The sequence below is a fragment of the Loxodonta africana genome, chromosome 7 (assembly GCF_030014295.1).
Source record: "Loxodonta africana isolate mLoxAfr1 chromosome 7, mLoxAfr1.hap2, whole genome shotgun sequence".
Taxonomy (NCBI): domain Eukaryota; kingdom Metazoa; phylum Chordata; class Mammalia; order Proboscidea; family Elephantidae; genus Loxodonta; species Loxodonta africana.
The window spans coordinates 41,103,286-41,116,629 of NC_087348.1; positions in this window are offsets into that span (position 1 = coordinate 41,103,286).

Sequence of the window (13,344 nt, forward strand, 5' to 3'; positions counted from 1 at the left end):
CTTCCAGGGCTTGACACTATTAATTGGTTCATACAATACTTCCGAATCTCTGGCTGGGCTACTAACTGAAAGTTTGGCAGCTCAAACTCTCCAGAGGCTCCTTGGAAGAAAGACCTGGCAATCCGCTTCTGAAAGGGCCCATTCTTGAAAACCCAATAGAGCACAGGTCTACTCGGAAACACATGTGGTCAACGTGCACTGGAACTGATATGAAGGCAACAGGTTTGTTTTCTGGTTTTGCTTTTTTTACAATACCTCTGGGCCTGTTTTTTTTTTTTTTTCTTGGTGTGTGTGTGTTCATGTATTTGTGAGAGGGTAAGTTTATATGTGAATATTATGAGTATGCTTATATATATATGCTGTGGTTTTCCAAAATTGAGATTATACAAACTTATATTAACATTTACACATCATTCACCAATTCATTTCAGTGTATGTGGCCCTTGTTATATTTTTTATGACTGTATAGTATTACATGCTGTAGGGGTAAGATAATTTATAAAATCAGTGGCCATTTATGTAGTATCCAATTCTTTTTCTATTATAAACAATGCTTCAATTATTCAAGGGATACGATAAATTGCTAAACGTATGAATGAATGTATGATGTAATTCCAAAGTATTATCTCCCCAGAACTATACAACCTGGGTGTAAGGTACAGTAAAGTTGTCTGTACTATTCATGAACAACTAAGAAACTTCAATTTGGAAAACACCTTGTATCATTCAGAAGTCTTCTTTGTTTTATGAAGTGTAAGTATAAACTAAGAACTTTAGAAATTGACTTCAGTTAGAGATGGAATCCGATAATGTCAATAGGCTTTGATTTTTCTCTCAGTTTTCTTTTCAGGAATACTTTCCCTTTGTGGTAAACAGAGCCTGGAACAAAAAACCCAAAACCAAACCCACTGCTGTCAAGTCAGTTCTGACTCATAGTTACCCTATAGGACAGAGTAGAACTGCCCCACAGGTCTTCCAAGGGTTTAAATCTTTACAGGAACGGACTACCACATTTTTCTCCCGTGGAGAGGCTGGTGAGTTTGAACATCCGACCTTTTGGTTAGCAGCTGAGCGTTTCAACCACAGTGTCACCAGGGCTCCTGGAACATAATAGGTACTTTATAAATGTTTATTGAAAGAAGGAACAGTGACAAGTTTCATTCTGCTAAGAATTATGGAAGGATATTCTTTTTGCCAACAATCTAGCAAAAGTCTGATAATTAAACCTCATTAACCTTGTGTGGATCCCTTGTTTTATCACTGCACCAAACACTGTGGTAAAGGGGATGAAAAGCATAGACCTGCCAGGTATCAGTCACTGAGATATGATACAGGGAAGGATAAAATTTGATAAAATATGTGTTTTGACAGCACAGATTTTGTTACTGATTGTTAGGTACTCCGAAGGATTTAAAGACTTACATGATATATTCTCTGTCTTCAAATACTTTATGTATGATAAAGAAATTACCTTTAATAGTCAGATATGGGCTGGAAAATTTGATATTATATACCCTTTTCCACTACTATCTGTCAGTTTGTCATACTATGGTAACTTGCATGTTGTTATGATGTTGGAAACTATGCCACCAGTATTTCAAATACCAGCAGAGTCACCCATGGTAGACAGACTTAAGTGGAACTTCCAGACTAAGACCGATTAGGAAGAAGGACCTGGTAATCTACTTCCAGAAAAATAAAACCAGTGAAAACCTTGTGGATAGTAGATAAACATTGTCTGATACAGTGCTGAAAGATGAGAACCTCAGGCTGAAAGGGACTCAAAATACTATTGGAGAAGAGCTGCCTCTTCAAAGTAGAATTGACCTTAGTGACATGGATAGAGTAAAGCTTTCGGAACCTTCATTTGCTGATGTGGCATGACTCAAACTGAGAAGAAACATTTGCAAACATCCATTAGTAATTGGAATGTGGAATATAAAAGTATAAATCAAGGAAAATTTGAAGTCATCAAAAATTAAACAGAATGCTTGAAGATTGATATCCTAGACATAAAGAAGGTGAAATCAACTTGTGCTGGCCATTTTGAATCAGACAATGATATGATCTACTATGACAGGAATGACAAATTGAAAAGGAATGGAATCACATTTCATGATCTATCCTGAAATACAATGCTGTCAGTGATAGGATACTATCCATACACCTACAAGGAAAACCAGTTAATGCAATTATTATTTAAATTTATGCACCAACTACTAATGCCACAGGTGAAGAAATTGAAGACTTTTACTAACTTCTCCAGTCTGAAATTAATCAAATGTGCAGTCAAGTTGGATTGATAATTATTGTTGATTAGAATGGGAAACTTGGAAACAAGAAGGATCAGTAGTTGGAAAATATGGTCTTGGTGACAGAAATGATGCTGGAGATCGCACAATAGAATTCTATGAGACCAATGACTCATTCATTGGAAATACCTTTTTTGAACAAAGTAAACAAGGATTACACATATGGACTTCTCTGGATGGAAAACACACAAATCAAATTGACTACATCTGTGGAAAGATGGAGAAGTTCAATGTCATCAATCAGACCAGGAGTTAACTGCAGAACACCACCAATTGCTCATATGCAAATTCAAGGTGAAGCTGAAGAAAATTAAAATAACTCCATGAGAGTCAAAAAATGACCTTGAATATATCCCTCCTGAATTTAGAGACCGTCTCAAGAATAGATTTGACACACTGAACACTAATGACCAAAGATTAGAATAGTTGTAGATGACATCAAGGACATCATACATGAAGAAAGCAAAGGGTCATTAAAAATACAGGAAAGAGAAGCCCAAAATCGGCGTCATAAGAGACTCTGAAACTTGCTCTTGAATGTAGAGTAGGTAAAGCAAATGGAAGAAATGATGAAGTAAAAGAGCTAAACAGAAGATTTTGAAGGGCAGCTTGAGAAGACAAAGTAAAAAATTAGAGTGAAATGTGCGAAGACATGGAGTTAGAAAACGAAAACAGAAGAACACACTTGGCATTTCTCAAGCTAAAATATCTGGGGAAAAAATAAGCTTTGAGTTGCAATATTGAAGGATTCTATGGGAAAAGAAAAATTGAATGATGCAGGAAGCATAAAAACAAGATGGAAACAATACCATACCAAACAGAATTGGTCAATGTTCAGCCATTTAAAGAGTAAGCATATGATCGTGAATCAACGGTATTGAAGGAAGAAGTCTTTCTGAAGGCACTGGTGAAAAACAAAGGTCTAGGAATTGACAGAATACTAACTGAGATGCTTCAAGAAACAGATGCAATGCTGGAAGTGCTCACTAGTCTATGGCAAGAAATTTGTAAGACAGCTACCTGGCCAACTGGCTGAAAGAGATCCATGTCCGTGCCTATTCCAAAGAAAGGTGATCCAACAGAATGCAGAAATTATCAAACATTATCTTTAATATCATATGCAAGTGAAATTTTGCTGAAAACACTTTTAAAAATGGTTGTAGCCATACACTGACAGGGAACTGCCAGAAATTCAAGCCAGATTCAAAAGAGGACTTGGAACAAGGGATATCATTACTGATGTCAGATGGAGTACACCATGGACTGCAAGAAGAAAGCAGAGAATATCAGAAAGATATTTACCTGTGTTTTATTGACTACACAAAGATATTAGATTGTATTGATCATAACAAATTATGAATAACATTTTGGAGAACAGGAATTCCAGAGCACATAACTGCTCAGGAGGAACCTGTACATAGACCAAGAAGAGGCAGTTGTCCAAACAGAACAAGGAGATATTGTGTGTTTAAAAGTCAAGAAAGATGTGCATCAGGGTTGTATCCTTTCACCATACTTATTCAATCTGTATGCTGGGCAAATCATCTGAAAAAGTGGAGTATAGGAACAACACAGCATCAGGATCGGAGGAGGACTCCTTAACAACCTGTGATATGCGAATGGTACAGCCTTTCTTGCCAAAAGTGAAGAGAACTTGAAGCATTTACGGATGAAGATCCTTCCTCACTATAGATTACACCTCAACATAAAGAAAATAAAATTCCTCACAACTGGATCAATAAGCAATATTATATTAAATATTTCTCCAAAATACTGAAGTTGTCAAGGGTTTCATCTTACTTGGATTAACAACACTCATGGAAGCAGTAGTTAAGAAATGAAACAAGGTATTTGTTGCATTAGGCATAGCTGCTGCAAAAGACCTCTTTAGATTATTAAAAGCAAAGATGTCACTTTGATGACTAAGGTGTGACTGACCGAAGTCGTGGTCTTTTCAGTTGCCTCAGGTGTATGCAATAGATGGGCTATGAAAAAAGAAGACTGAAGAAGAATTTGCTCATTCAAACTGTGGTGTTGGTGAAGAATATTGAATGTGCCATGCACTGCAAGAAGAATGACAAATCTGTCTTAGAAGAAGTACAGTCAGAATGCTCCTTAGACACAAGGATGGCAAGACTTCATCTCTCTTACTTTGGACTTTTTATCAGGAAGGACCAGTTTCTGGAGAAGGACATCATCCTTGGTAAAGTAGAGGGTTAGCAAAAAAGAAGTAGACCTTGAAGAGAGTGATTGGTGGAGTAGCTGGAAAAATGGGCTGAAACAATTGACTTGATGGCACTCGGTTAGAGTTTTTGGTTCTATTGTGAGGATCGCACAAAACCCAACAACATTTCATCCTATTGTACATACGGTCACTATGCATCAAAGTGTGCTCAACGGCACCTAACAACGACACACCTTTTTACTTCTGAGATTTCAAAAACCTGCTCCTTAGTACGCATCATAAAATCTGCAAATGAAACTGTAATTTTGTCAAAAGCCCATGTAAAATTATTATTAAAAATAAAATGTGTTCAGTACTCAATATAGTATTAAAGTGCTTTTTAATACCTTATTTATGTATTTTGCTGTCTAGATTTTTCATTGCTACATTCCTATAGAGAAACTGCTTCTAAGGGAGGTCCTCCTAAAAGTCTAATATTGTTTATTGTGTCCAGAAGAAAATACATATTTAAAAAAATGTGCTAATTTGGAGGATATAAAAATAACACTGAACGAGATATTTGACTGAAAGATGCATCATGCACAGGGAGCCACGTAGTAGCTTCTTCTTTGTGGTGAAGCCATAGGTTCTGACTTTACTAAGAGTTACAAGTTGTAACTCTTACTATTGAGGTCAAATGCATGTAGTTATTTGGAAAGCCAAGTAGAAATTGGTTGCTTATTCTGTCAGCTTGTCCATCAACTAAGATGTTGGCTTAGGTTGTTTTTAGTGATAAGAAAAAAAATGTTACCAAGAATGTAGCCTCGTTTGCCACCAACTGGAAAGAATTGAAACAAATGATGTTTTGTCTATCATCAGAGTTTTTGTATGGAAGGATTAAAGCAAGACAGGTAACTTTTCAGTGAACTTTGCTAATGTTAACTTTTTGCAGAGGCTCAATTAAAATTTTCCTCAGTGTTGGCATCTCAAAGTTGTTTTATTAAGAAAATCATTTTTAGTATGAAAATAGAAACAACAAAGTTTGAGTTTGCATCTATGAAAATGTAAAGCTAATTCCTGCTCTTTATATTAATTTTATAAATTGACCTATATGATATTACCTTTTTGATAGCTCAGAGTTATCAAATATCAACATATGATTCAATCTAATATGTAGGTAAATAATAACTGTCAAGGTACATGAATATCAAAGACCCAGTAAAAATAGACTTAACTGCTTTTATTCCTGCCTTGTTTATACTCTGGATTAGCTTAATCAACATTTTCTTGCATTGACATTGCAAGGTAAAATTTAGCTCACCACAGATGAAGTATCACAAATATTTAATTAGTGTCACCCGAATTAATGAGGTTGAGGTTCTGCTGTATTGCCTCTTTAAACTCGCACACACTGGCATCTTGTGGGAGGAGAGCCATAAGCAAGGACTTATGGACCCGGTTATTCCAAATTCAAATAATACTGACTTTAGCATTTCATTATGGAAAATTGACATAATTAAGCACTCTTCAAAGAAAAACAGAGTCTGATGTCTCTAATGCTATTAAATATTTACTGTGTACATCGTTGCAGTAAATTCCCTGACATGAAGTGATTCTACCAAAGTAGATCAAATGAGAACATCATATTGCCTTGTAGCAACTGTATCTGGCTCTATAAATTATTAAACAATATGTGTCTATATGCATAAAATATACATGTAGTAGCTGCATAGAGTAGAGGCTGAAGAGTCTATGAAAGTATATCTGTCATATGTTTCCCAATAACCCCAATTCTCAGAACAGCATGAAACATGCTAAGCTTAACTTTGCAGGCAGGGATTCCCTGTTACTGAAGTTTGCCCCAAGCTGCAATTAGAATTAAGGAAGAAAAACAACAGTTAAATTATAGATGCGAATATAGTCCTCTTGTACGGAAATAGAAAATCAAAAGAACCAAGGAAGAAAACTGAATTAGAAAAACAGCTCCTGTTATGTCAAGTTCAAAATTATCCTCTTCTGAGAGGAAACACAACACACAGGCAAAGGAAAGAAAAATTTTGGCCAGCACTTGCTAATCACTTGATTTCTCATTGTCCAGAAAGACTGAAGTCATCAGGAAGGCAAAACTATCTTTTGTTTGAATTTAATTAAATTTTATCTTTTTAGTGTCTCTGGGATCCATATAGGAAAGCAGGGATACCCGACATTTTGCAAATGACTCTTTTGTTTTTAATAATTTGAAAAACTTAAAACATTTGGTAAAAACTGATCATTTGTAGTTTGAACTCCTCAAAACGACATACTCTAATTACTCGGCTGAATAAATATCAGCCCAATCATTCTCCCCCCACAAGTCTGTCAGTTTGTCATACTGTGGGGGCTTGCATATTGCTGTGATGCTGAAAGCTATGCCACCAGTATTCAAATACCAGCAGGGTCACCCATGGCGGACAGGTTTCAGCTGAGCTTCCAGACAAGGCAGTCCAGGGAAAAGGACCTGGTGGTCTACTTCTGAAAAGAATTAGCCAGAGAAAACCTTATGAATAGCAGCAGAACATTGTCTGATATAGTGCTGGAAGATGAGCCCCCCAGGTTGGAAGGCTTTCAAAATATGACTAAGGAAGAGCTGCCTCCTCAAAGTAAAGTTGACCTTAGTGACTTGGATGGAGTCAAACTTTCAGGATCTTCATTTATTAACATGGCATGACTCAAAATGAAAAGAAACAGCTGAAAACATCCATTAATAATCAGAACATGGAATATATAAAGCATGAACCTAGGAAAATTGTAAATCATCAAAAATGAAATGGAACACACAAAGATCAATATCCTAGGCATTAGTGAGCTGAAACAGACTGGTATTGGCGATTTTGAACCTCACAATCACCTGGTCTACTATGCCAGGAATTAAAAATTGAAGAGGAATGATGTTGCATTCATCGTCAAAAAGAACATTTCAAGATCTATCCTGAAGTAGAATGCTGTCAGTGATAGGACAATATTCATACCCCTACAAAGAAGACCAGTTAATATGACTATTATTCAAATTTACTCACCAACCACTAAGGTCAAAGATGAAGAAATTGAAGATTTTTACCAAATTCTGCAGTCCGAAATTGATCCAACATGCAATCAGGATGCATTGGTAATTACTAGTAATTGGAATCCAAAAGTTAGGGACAAATAAGAAGGACTGGTAGTTAGAAAATACGGCCTTGGTGATAGAAATAATGCTGGAGATTGCATGACAGAATTTTGCAAGACCAATAACTTCTTCACTGCAAATACCTTTTCTCACAAACATAAACAGAAACTATACATGTGGACCTCACCAGGTGGAATACACAGGAATCAAATTGACTATATCTGTGGAAAGAAATGATAGAAAAGCTCAATATCATCAGTCAGAACAAGGCTGGAGCCGATTGTAGAACAGACCATCCATTGCTCCTATGCAAGTTCAAGTTGAAACTGAAGAAAATTAGAACAAGTCTTCGAGAGCCAAAGCACAACCTTGAGCATATCATACCTAAATTTAGAGATATCTCAAGAATAGATTTGACATGTTAAACACTAATAACTGAAGACCAGACCAGTTGTGGAATGATATCAAGCACATCATACGTGAAGAAAGCAAGAGGTCAATAAAAGGCAGTAAAAAAAAAAAAAAAAGAACAAAATGGATGTCAGAAGAAATTCTGAAACTTGCTCTTGAATGTCGAGTAGCTAAAGCAAAAGGAAGAAATGATGAAGTAAAAGAGCTGAACAAAGGACAGCTTGAGAAGGCAAAGTATTATAACGACACGTGCAAAGACCTGGAGGTAGAAAACCAAAAGGGAAGAACACGCTTGTCATTTATCAACCGAAAGAACTGAAGAAAAAATTCAAGATTTGAGTTGCAATACTGAAGGATTCTACAGGGAGAATATTAAACAATGCAGGAAGCATAAAAAGAAGATGGAAGGAATACACAGTCACCAAAAAGAATTGGTCAATGTTCAACCATTTCACGGTACCAGATGATCAGGACCCAGTGCACTTAAGGAAGAAATTCAAGCTACACCGAAGGCACTGGTAAAAAAACAAAAACAAAACAAAACAAAAAAAAACAAGGGTCCCAGAATTGATGGAATACCAACTGAGATGTTTCAACAAATGGATGCAGTGCTGGAAGTATTCACTTGTCTGTGCCAAGAGATTTGGAAGACAGCTACCTGGCCAACTGACTGGAAGAGATCCATATGTATGCCTATTCCCAAGAAAGGTGATCCAACTGGATGTGGGAATTATCGAATGGTATCATTAATATCACATACAAGAAAAATTTTGCTGAAGATCATTCAAAAGCAGCTGCAGCAGTATGTTGACAGGGAACTGCCAGAAATTCAAGCTAGATTCAGAAGAGGATTTGAAACCAAGGATATTATTGCTGATGTCAGATGAATCCTGGCTGAAATCTGAGAATACCAGAAAGATGTTACCTGTTTTTTATTGCTATGCAAAGGCATTTGATTGTGTTGATCATAACAAATTATGGATAACATTGCAGAGAATGTGAACTCTGGAACACTTAATTGTGCTTATGAGCAACCTGTACATAGAACAAAAGGCAGCTGTTCAAACAGAACAAGGGGATACTGAGTTGTTTAAAGTCAGCAAAGGTGTGTGCCAGGGTTGTATTCTTTCACCATACCTATTCAATCTATATGCTGAGCAAATAATCTGAGAAGCTGAACTATGTGAAGACGAACGGGGCATCAGGATTGGAGGAAGACTCATTACCAACCTGCGTTATGCAGATGACACAACCTTGCTTGTTGAAAGTGAAGAGGACTTGAAGCACTTACTGATGAAGATCAAAGACCACAGCCTTCAGTATAGGTTACACATCAACATAAAACAAAAATCCTCACAACTGGACCAATAAGCAACATCATGATAAATGAAGAAAAGTTTGAAGTTGTAGATTTCATTTTACTCAGATCCACATCCAAAAGCCATGGAAACACCAGTCAAGAAATCAAATGACACATTGCATTTGGGCAAATCTGCTGCTAAAGACCTCATTAAAGTGTTAAAAAGCAAAGTTGTCATCTTGAAGACTAAGGTGAGCCTACCCAAGCCATGGTGTATTAAGTCACCTCGTATGCATGCAAGGAAACCCTGCTGGTGTAGTGGTTAAGTGCTACGGCTGCTAACTAAAGGGTCAGCAGTTCAAATCCACCAGGCGCTCCTTGGTTCTATGGAGCAGTTCTACTCTGTCCTATAGGGTCACTATGAGTCGGAATCGACTCGACGGCACTGGGTTTGGTTATGCATGCAAAAGCTGGACAATGAATAAGGAAGACCGAATAAGAGTTTACGCCTTTGAATTGTGGTGCTGGTGAAGAATATCGACTATACCATGGCGTCTTAAGCATCTAGTGCTGCTATAACAGAAATACCACAAGTGGATGGCTTTAACGAAGAGAAGTTTATTTTCTCACAGTAAAGTAGGTAAAAAGTCCAAATTCAGGGTCTCAGTTCCAGGGGAAGGCTTTCTCTGTGAGTCTTCTCATCAATCTTCCCCTAGACTAGGAGCTTTTTTGTGCAGGGACCTCAGGTCCAAAGGATATGCTTTGCTCCCGGCACTGCTTTCTTGGTGGTATGAGGTCCCCTGTCTCTCTGCTCACTTCTTTTATATCTCAAGAGATTGCCTCAAGACAATGTAATTTTGTAGGCTGAGTCCTGCCTCACTAACACAACTGCCACCCATCCTTCCTCATTAACATCATAGAGGCAGGATTTACAACTTATAGGAAAACCATACAATACTAAGAATCTTGTCCCAGCCAAATTGATACACACGTTTTTTTGGAGGATATAGTTCAGTCCATGACATTCCACCCTTTGGCTCCCCAAAAATCATATCCTTGCAACATGAAAAACATATTCACCCCATCATATCATAGTGAAAGTGTTAACTCCAAGTCCAAAATCCAAAAATTCCTCTTCATCTGTGAAATCTAGAATAGTAGTTATTGGCTTCCAAGGGTACAACGGCAGAACAGGCACAAGCTAAACATTTCCGTTACAAATGGGAGAAACTGGAGGAAAAGAAGGGATAACAGGCACCAAGCAAGTCAGCAGAACATGTTACATTAGCCCTCAAAGCTTTGAAAATTATCCTCTATTCTCTGAAACAATTTATATAATGACTCTGTCCTTCAGACTCTAGGTGTTGGCCACACTGTCTGGATTCTGAGCGGAGACCCCTAGGCCCCGGGCTTCAACTCCACCTTCCAGGCCCACTGGGACACGAACTGTACTCCCTCGGCTTTAGGTGCACCATTCCCCTCTTCCATCTGAGTGGCAACTCCACCCTTAGAAACACCAGAGGCCATGACTCCACCCTGTGAAACCGCTGAGGCCATGGCCGTATCTTTTGAGACTGAGGCAGCTCAGCTTCTTATGTTCCTTGTCTCTTTTGCTTCCGTTTCTTGATTTCTTGACCTCTTCACTCTGGGGTATCATGCCTGCATCTCCCCTGCTGGGGTGAGTGTTCCAAAGCTCGGTAGCTCCACTGATAAGTGCCTGGAGGTACCTCACTCTGCCAGGAAGCCTTCTGCACACAGGAACTCAGCTTTCTGGCTCCATGGGTCAGTCAGCCTATCTCCACCGGTACGTGCCTAGAGATACCCAACTCTCTTGGTACCAAATTCTGCCTTAGTCATCTAGCACTGCTATAACAGAAATACTACCAGGGAATGACTTTAACAAAGAAAAGTTTATTTTCTCACAGTAAAGTAGGCTAAAAGTCCAAATTCAAGGTGTCAGCCCTAGGGGAAGGCTTTCTCTATCAGCCTTCTCATTAATCTTCCCCTAGGCCAGGAGCTTCTCTGCACAGGGACTCCAGGTCCAAAGGGCGTGCTCTGCTTCCAGCACTGCTTTCTTGGTGATATGAGGTCCCCCTGTCTCTCTGATCACTTCTTTCTTTTATATGTCAAAAGAATGCCTCAAGACATGGTCTAACTTTGTGGATTGAGTCCTGCCTCCCTAACTCAACTGCCACCCATCCTCCCTCATTAACATCATAGAGGCAGGATTTACAATATTTTGGAAAATCATATAATACTGGGAATCTTGGCCCAGCCAAATTGATACACACATTTTTGGGGGGACATAATTCAGTCCATGACACATGGACTGCTGAAAGAATGAAAAAAATCTGTATTGGAAGAAGTACAACCAAAACGCTCCTTAGAAGCAAGGAGGGCCAGACTATGTTTTACGTACTTTGGACATGTTATCAGGAGGGATGAGTCTCTGGAGAAAGGCATCATGCTTGGTAAAGTAGTGGGTCAGTAAAAAAGAGGACGACCTTCAAGGAGATGGATTAACACAGTGGTTGCAATAATGGGCTCGACCATAATGATGATTGTGAGGATGGCACAAGGCCCAACAGTGTTTTGTTCTGTTGCACGTAGGGTTACTATGAGTGGGAACCAACCTAACAACACCAACAACACTGCGATTGTCTCCCCTGTAACTTGTCTAGTGCAATAATGATCTGATTGGTTTTGTAAATTTCATTCTCTACAAATAAAAAACACTTATTAATAATAGTTGGGCAAATATGCTGCAAAAGATCTCTTTAAACTGTTAAAAAGCAACGATGTCACTTTAAGGACTAAGATGTGCCTGACCCAAGCTGTGATGTTTTCAGTCACCTCTTATGTGTGTAAAAGCTGGGCAAAGAATAAGGAAGGCTGAAGAAGAATTGATGCCTTTGAATCATGGTGTTGGTAAAGAATATTGAATATACTATGGACTTCCAAAAGAAGGAACAAATCTGTCTTGGAAGAAGTACAGCCAGAATGCTCTTTAGAAGCAAGGATGGCAAGACTTCTCACATTCTTTTGGACATGTTAGCAGGAGGAACCAGTGTCTGGAGGAGGACATCATGCTTGGTAAAATAGGTCAGTGAAAAAGATGAAATCGATCGACACAGTGGCTGTAACGACAGACTCAAGTATAACAACAATTGCGAGGATAGCACAGGACCGGGCAGTGTTTCCTTCTATTGTATGCAGGGTCACTCTGAATTGGAACTGACTTGAGGGTACCTAACAACAACAACAACAATGATTCACCAATATTCTAGAATATCTCAAAGGGTCTGAGTTGCTTTATGAAATTCTTTGAGAGATAGATTTTTTCTTTAGCTTCTCTTTTAGCTTTTACAATAAGCGTACTTAAGTCAGGAGATGCTTTAGAAATTCAGGATGAGATAGAATCCTGAAAACAATTAGAAATCTTTCCTTTAGATGTTGTTTAGTCTTTTTTTCTGACTATCTGATGTGCACATGCATGCTTATTGTAGAAATTTAGATAACAACAGAAAAGTGTAAAGAACCAGAACAAAAAAAAAATCACTCATAAATGAAAATAAACATCAGCATTTTGGTTGATTTATTTTTTATTTTGTCTATATTTAGTTTTGTATGGTTTATGACATATATCATGTTTTGCCTAGCATTGTCACTAAATGCTGTAAGAGTTTTCCAATTGTCACTATAAATTTTTTGTAAGCGTAATAATCCAAGGTTTATTAATATTCAGCTTTCTAGATATATATTATTACCCTAATGTTAGGATGGCTTATTTATATATTTTCCAAATGTAAATAATACTTCAGTCAATATCTTTATACAAAATTGTTTGTCCATGTAGCTTATGACTGCTCTAGCATTGCTCCCAAAAGGAAACTAACTAAACTAAAGGATATGAGATTTAAAAAAATCAAGCTTTCATTCTAAAAATTCTTAAACATATATAAGAGTACAAATAATAGCATAATAAACTTTCATCTAGCACCTCTCCCATATG